The 7,386-nt window shown below is 42.4% G+C and overlaps 1 pseudogene; it reads left to right on the top strand.

Moving 5' to 3' along the window:
- Window positions 1-1,899: 1,899 nt before the first annotated feature.
- On the top strand, window positions 1,900-5,350 carry LOC105036580 (rust resistance kinase Lr10-like; annotated as a pseudogene).
- Window positions 5,351-7,386: the final 2,036 nt, after the last annotated feature.

The raw sequence follows: 7,386 nt of genomic DNA, 5'->3' as shown, positions 1-7,386 counted from the left end.
AGAGAGGGAGAAAAGCCCCTTTAAGTTGTTGCCTTACCCCGTTTTATAGTAGGAGGCGATATGGTCCCGCCGTGGATGATGTAGACAACTGGAGAGTTATCAAATCGTCAGAGGTTGCCATGTCGTTGACGGGCTGACAGGTCCTCGAAATTAATTCATGTCCTTGGCAGGACAGCACCCCAGGTTTCTGGCAGGACAATGCCCCCTAGCGGCTGTACAACATGTCCTTGGCAGGACTGCAGCCCATGCCGGTCGTTCGGCATTTTTGAAAGGGGCTGATCGACTATATGTCGGGATTTGACTGTCGGGTGGTGACTCGAGAGCGCGGTCGGTGTTTAGAAGGGTCCGTAGAAGTCGGACGTCGGCTGTCCCACCCGACAGGGAGTCGGTGATGCAGGTTCGGCCTTTCGGGTGGTCGGAGGCTATGTTGGCCTGTTTGGCCGACACACTCGGGCCGGGCATCATCGGTGGTTACTGTCGGTCTCACCCATCGTCGGACGGGTGAAGTCGGCCGTCGGTCGGTCCATCTCGAGGATGGATTGGCGTCGAGATCCGTTGGTGAGTCGGTGTCGCCCATCGTCGGACGGGTGAAGTCGGCCGTCGGTCGGTCCATCTCGAGGATGGATTGGCGTCGAGATCCGTTGGTGAGTCAGTGTCGGTGAGTCGGCGTCAGGGTCAGTCGGTATATCCCAACAGAGGGAAATTAGCTTACTTTTTCCCTTGGCCTCTATTACATGGTCTCATTTACGCAAGGATAGATTATCCTTGCATCAAAGGACTGCAAACATGCCCTTAAGACCCACTAAAAAAAAATTGGATTTATGACTTCAACTCCTGACCTTGTGAAATGGCTGCACAAATGTAGCTTCTAGGAACAATAAATTAATAGACCCAACCAGTCCAAAAACTAACATGACTTCTATTAGCATAACTCTTAGCAACGTTCGAATATGTGATGATTTGCACTACTCTTCGTTGCATAGTCCATGCTAACAACTCCTAAAAACTACACTAAGTTGGCCATCAATATTTGACTACTCAACCAATTAACCTTGTCTGAGCTGGTGGACGCCACTCTCTTAAGAGCTTACTCTTGTTTAAGGTTAAATTCTAGTGGTCGTAATGATTTTTCTGCTTGGGAAATTAATAAAACAGTAAGAGGAGCAAGAGGAGGACTTTTTTCTGTTTTAACAAAGGATAAAGCAGTCATGTTAGCAGCTAGAAGAAGGTTAAGAAGACATGAATTTTTGTTTTTCTGACAAAGAAGACATATTTTCTCTTTGTTAAAAAGTAAAAAATTAAAAAATTAAATTAAAAAAAAAAAGAGAGAGAAGAAGAACTCTCATGAATCACATTTTGACTTTTGCTGGGTTTGATTAATCAACAAAGACTTGTTTATTTGAAACAAATTCCACAAAATACAGCTAAAATGGACCCATGACATCTAATTAAGAGGCAAATAAACACCACATCCCTTCTCTCAATTATATTCCAACTGCCCATGTGGGTAAATCGAATCAGCTAAATTAGTTATCCTGTTGAATGACCCTTCTTCACCGTTTGTATTCCTTCAACTTGGTATTCCATCTTCAAAAATGAAACATGATGCATGACACGCACGAGATAGGATACAACGTTGCCGAGAATTGACCACATGCGGGAGCTTCACAGACAAACTACTACAGAGTTTGGGTTCTATCATGGAATTTATGATTTTTTTTTTCAATTTGCATCATAGTTTTAGTTATATCCACACATCATATTTTGACTACTAAGAAATCACATTTTTGGCTTTTGCTTATTTGGAAGTATTCTTTAAAATACAGGTAAAAGCATAAAATGTCCTCAAACATTAATAGTAATTAGTTATATTCCAACTGCTTGGAATACAATGTCCTTATGGGTTCATTTAATCAGCGGCCTTGGTTATACTTTTGGATAACCCGTAATCCAACTTGTGCTGATTGCGTGCTAATTTTCTGTAGTGCTCACATAAATTCCCTATATATATGCCGTTGCAAATGAGATCATCTATCTTGTTTTAACTAATTCAAACATCCCTATAATTTGACATCCAACTAACTCAACTTATCTGTTTATCTTTTCTGCAGGTTCAGATGTTTCACACATCATCCTCATTACAGGTGAGTCCCTGTAAATTCTTAGAAGATTTTCAAAGAAAAGCACTTCACTGAACCAAGCATCTAAGATAACATTTAATGATAGATAACCAATGAAACAGTCAAGGATTTGGCTTGCTCAGGAAATTCTTGGTAGAGCATTCTCTCTTGCACCCCCAATCTGATTTGTGTCTCTCTTTTATCCTTCCTAACTCCTCTCCTCTTCTTCCTACATCATATATTTGTTCCATAATAAAATTGGGTGCGAGTGGGATACCTCCCTCCCTTTTTATCTAAAGAAAAAAAAAGGAAAGAAAGAAAAAACAAAAGAGAGAAAGATAAAAGAAAATTAATAAAAAGAAGAGCATGGTATAGACAGCTTTTTCATTAGACCTCATCTATAAAATTTTCATGACTTATTTTTAGTATTCTAGCTCTAGTGACCATTAAGAGGAACTCCATGGCATGGTTAAAACTACTGCCGGACTTGGTCTATATATGGTATATGAAGATGAAAGGCCTTCTCCATGGCATATAACAATTATTTCCTCTCGCAATTGAGTGTGGCCGGGCAAATTGTGCTAACTAGTACTTCTTCACTGTTTTTCTTCAGGCACATCTCTTGGTGCATTGGTCATACTTGTATCAGTGGCGTTCATTCTAGTCTACATCTTTAGAAATTATGGCAAGGAAAAAGAAGAACGTTTAAAGGTAGAAAGATTTCTTGCAACCTACAAGTCCACCAAACCCACGCGATACTCTTTTGCTCATGTTAGAAAGATGACTAGGCATTTTAAGCATAAATTAGGCCAAGGTGGATTTGGAACCGTATATAAAAGGCAGCTACCAAATGGAATTCCAGTGGCAGTTAAGATGCTGATGAACATGGCGCGCACTTATTCTCAAGTAGCCACAGTTGGAAGAATCCATCAATGAAGTAGCCACAGTTGGAAGAATCCACCATGCCAATGTGGTTCGTCTCTTGGGATTTTGTTCTGAAGGAACATGGAGCGCACTTATTTATGAATTTATGCCAAATAAGTCACTGGAGAAGTACATTTTCAATAAAAGAAATAAAACAAATCATCAACCATTGGACATGAAAAAGCTGCAAGGCATTGCTATTGGGATTGCTCAGGGTATCGAGTATTTGCATCAGGGATGCAATCAACGCATCCTACATTTTGACATCAAACCTCACAACATTTTGTTGGACCATGACTTCAATCCAAAGATCGCAGATTTTGGTCTTGCAAAGTTATGCTCGAGAGATCAGAGTATTATCACGATGACTGCTGCGAGAGGTACAATAGGCTACATTGCACCCGAGATCTATTGTAGAAATTTTGGAACAGTGTCTTATAAATCAGATGTATATAGTTTTGGAATGTTGGTGTTGGAAATGGTGGGTGGCAGGAAGAATGTTGATCCTGAAATCGAGAAAACGAGCGAGATATATTTTTCAGAGTGGGTATATGGCCAGATAGTGCAAGATCATGATCTAGGATTGGTGATGCAGAGAAATGGAGTTGAAGAAGATATCGCCAAAAAGCTTACTATAGTAGCATTGTGGTGCATACAGTGGAATCCAATGGATCGACCCTCCATGACAAGAGTGGTTCAGATGGGAAATCTGAAGAGCTTGGAGATACCTCCCACACCTTTCATCTCCTCCACTGATCAAGAGAATGGCATGTAAACAAAATGTAGATTTCAAGAGCAGACTCGATTGATATACTACAGAATACCATAAATGTTCCACCCTATCAATACTATAAAATGTTATATTTGTACTTTTCATATCTTACTCCTATGCTGTGTCAACTTAGCTATCATGACTTCCTGTAAGTGATTTTTGTAAATAATGTCTAGAAATAATTCAATAAAAGGATTGATTGTCCCTCCAGATGAATAGTAGCTAGTAGAAAACCTTGAAATGATGGAGGGTAATAAAAAGTTTCAAATTTAGTGACAGATGCACCAAAATTATAACTAGTGCCAACAATCTATTTGCCAACTTGGTCAGACTCAAAGTCCGAAACCCCTTTGCAAGAAAATGAGTTCATAGGCATCCTGTTGACTCCACAAGATTTGGGCCAAATTCAAACGTGATCATGCCAAAAAAATCATGTTAAATAGATTCATATAAAATAGAATTCATTAGAAAATTAGAGTATTTTTTTGCCAAAATATTTTCATTGCTTTCTGTAAAGCATGTTTTTAGGAAGCAAGGAAGTAATAAAAACTTTCTGCAAGATATTTTGATCTAAATAATCTTAAAAGTATTATATCTAAATTTCTCTGCCTCTATAGTCTGTTTAAAACATCAGTTGCTAAGTATTATGAAGTACAGATTATTTTTTATGGTCGTCAAAGGAGGAAAAAAAAAAGAATTCAATCAGCCATGTAAATTTAGCAGATTATGGACCATTTTCAATGCAAAAGTTCAAGCACCAAGGTGCCTCTGGCGTTGAGGCCTGGTAATGAGCTAGCCTCCATGTCGCCCAAGTTGAAGCAACCCCATCAACTTCTATGCACATCAATCCCGATCGAGGTAATGGATTCTTCCATCGCTACATCCTAATCTCGCCCTTTAGATACCAGGTTCGGATGATTTAATTCCTAGTTCCAATGAAGGAAAGAGATTAGCACATGCTGTAGCCTTTCTTGTCATCAGATATTTTAATTATTTCAAAATTCTTTACAAATGTACATTTTCTTGCAAACATTATTTTTTTTTCAATTTCATTCTCTTCCAAAAAAAAAAGGAACAAAGAAAAAGGAACAAAGAAAAGAAGCAAAGAAGTGAACGAAAAAAATAAAGATGTTTCTAGATTTGATTGCACATTATCCAGTCATGTTCCTGGCATTCCAGAGTCCTGCGAATCACACTACAATTTTCAAGCTAATTTATTGTGTTATATTTTCCTGCTGGCATTACTTTGTTCGTTTCTTAGAAAGGAACATGTCATTGGAATTTTTTGCCTGAGGATGTAAAAAGAAAAATTAGAGTGGACAAGAGCGCCACAATCTTTAATGCATCAGTCTGTAGTCTTAGGGAACCCTCTGTTGATACCTTTCAGCCCCACACACTAATAAATTCTTCTGATTTCCTCTCGGAGAAGACAGATGTTTTCGAGAAGAGAGCTGCTATTTTAAGACAAACAGGTCTCACTCCTTCCCCTCATCCAGATCAGCATCCAGGTCCGGCCCCAAATGTTGTCCCATGAGCCATTTGCAGTAGCCCAACAAGGAGGTCGAACTGGATGTCACTTTGTGTTATTGTATATCATCAAGATTGAAGTTCTATATTTCATCAGACAAAAAAAGATTGAAGTTCTATATAAATAGATGGCAGTTTACTAAATAATCTGGCAAGGCACATATTTGTTTTGTTTAGGCTTTTGATTGTTTGTTCTCTTTATCTTTAGGTCAAATTTTTGGGACATTTGTACCTTATGTAGCTTTCGCTTTTGCTTGTCCAAGCAACTCTTGCCTTAGCATGATCTGGGATGGCATGCTCCCCTTTTTTCATTTTTTTTAATATGATGTCATGTTTATTTTGATGATAAGAGAAGAAAAACCAATCCAAATTCATTAAAAAAAAAAAGAGCCCCTACACCCACCCCCCAATCTACCCATCACCACTGAAATTTAAATTTCAAATTCCCCCCGCATCCTATCAATATTTTAAAATTCAAATTCCCCTATATAAATAAAATTCCCCGCCATCCCCAGGTGGTCTGACTATTAAGGATTTTTTCTTTTGATGTTTTCTCGAGCCATCGGGTGGCCGGCAAGGATGGGGTCGAGCCAACGGGGATGGGGCCAGGCCAGCGGTGACTGTGATCGGGATGACGAGGATGGGGTCTGGGGCCGGCTGTAAGGATTTTTTTTTTCTTTTTTTCTTTTGGTGCTTTCTTGGGCCATCGAGGGGCTGGCGGGGATGGCGCCAGAGATGGGCCAACGGGGATTGGCCGGCAGCGATTGAGATCGGGCTGGCGGCGACTGAGACCAGGCTGGAGGTAAGGATTTCTTTTTTTTTTTGGTGTTTTCTCGGACCACCTGGGGACGGTAGGGATGGGGCCAGAGATGGGCTGGCGGCGACTGAGATTGAGCTAGTGACTGGGGGAGACGGGGCCGGGGAGGGGTCGACGGGGAGGGAGGAAGGAAAGAGAGAAAGGAGGGGGGAAAAGAAAAAGAAAAGAAAGGAAAAAAAAGAAAGAAAAAAAAGAGAAAAAAAAAATGAAAAAAAGAAAAAGAGAAGACCGAGCTGGGGAGGGTCGGTCGACGGTGATGGAGACGGGGCTGGGGAGGGTGTCGCTGGTGGAGATGGGGTCGGGGAGGGGGCAGCCGGTGGCCAACGGAGACGGGGTCGGGGAGGGGGCCTACCGATTGCCAAAGGAGATGGGGCTGGGGAGGGGGCCTGCCAGCGGTCGAAGGAGATCGGGCCGGGGATAGGGCCGCTGGGGGCCGAAGGAGACGAGGCCGGGGATAGGGCCGCTGGCAGTCGGGGGAGACGGGATCGAGGAGGGTGTCGGCCGATGGAGACGGGGCCAGGGAGGGGGCGACCGGGGGAGATGGGGCTGGGGAGGGTGTAGGTCGGTGGAGACGGGGTCGGGGAGGAACGACCAACGGTCAAGGGAGATGGGGCCGGGGAGGGGGTCTGCCGGTGGTTGAAAGAGATGGGGCCGGGGACAGGGCCACTGGCGGTCGGGGAGACGGGGTCGGGGAGAGTGTCTGCCAGTGGAGACGGGACCGGGGAGGGGGCAGCTGGCGGTCGGGGGAGACGGGGCCGGGGAGGGGGCCTGATGGCAGTAGAAGGAGATGGGGCCGGGGATAGGGCCGCTGGCGGTCAGGAGAGATGGGGTTGGGGAGGGTGTCGGTCGGTGGAGACGGGGTTGGGGAGGGGGTGACCGGGGGAGATGGGGTCAGGGAGGGGGCGATCGGGGGAGACGGGGCCGGGGAGGGGGCGGTCGAGGGAGACGGGGTCGGGGAGGGTGTCGGTCGGTGGAGATGGAGCCAAAAAAATTATTTGATTAATTATATTTGTTGCATAAATTTTTTAGCATTACTACTGAAATTATTTAATTATTTAATTAATTATTTTTTATTTCACTAACACAATGCACATTGCTGTTACTTATTACAATTTAATTATTTTATATACTATTTTATATATTTTTATTTATTATAATTAAATATAAAAAGTATTTTTATTTTAAAAAAAAATTATTAAATTTTTGATGAAAAAATTTCAATATGG

The sequence above is a fragment of the Elaeis guineensis genome, chromosome 13 (genome assembly GCF_000442705.2).
Source record: "Elaeis guineensis isolate ETL-2024a chromosome 13, EG11, whole genome shotgun sequence".
In the NCBI taxonomy this organism is placed as follows: domain Eukaryota; kingdom Viridiplantae; phylum Streptophyta; class Magnoliopsida; order Arecales; family Arecaceae; genus Elaeis; species Elaeis guineensis.
This window is presented reverse-complemented; position numbering and strand designations above follow the sequence as displayed.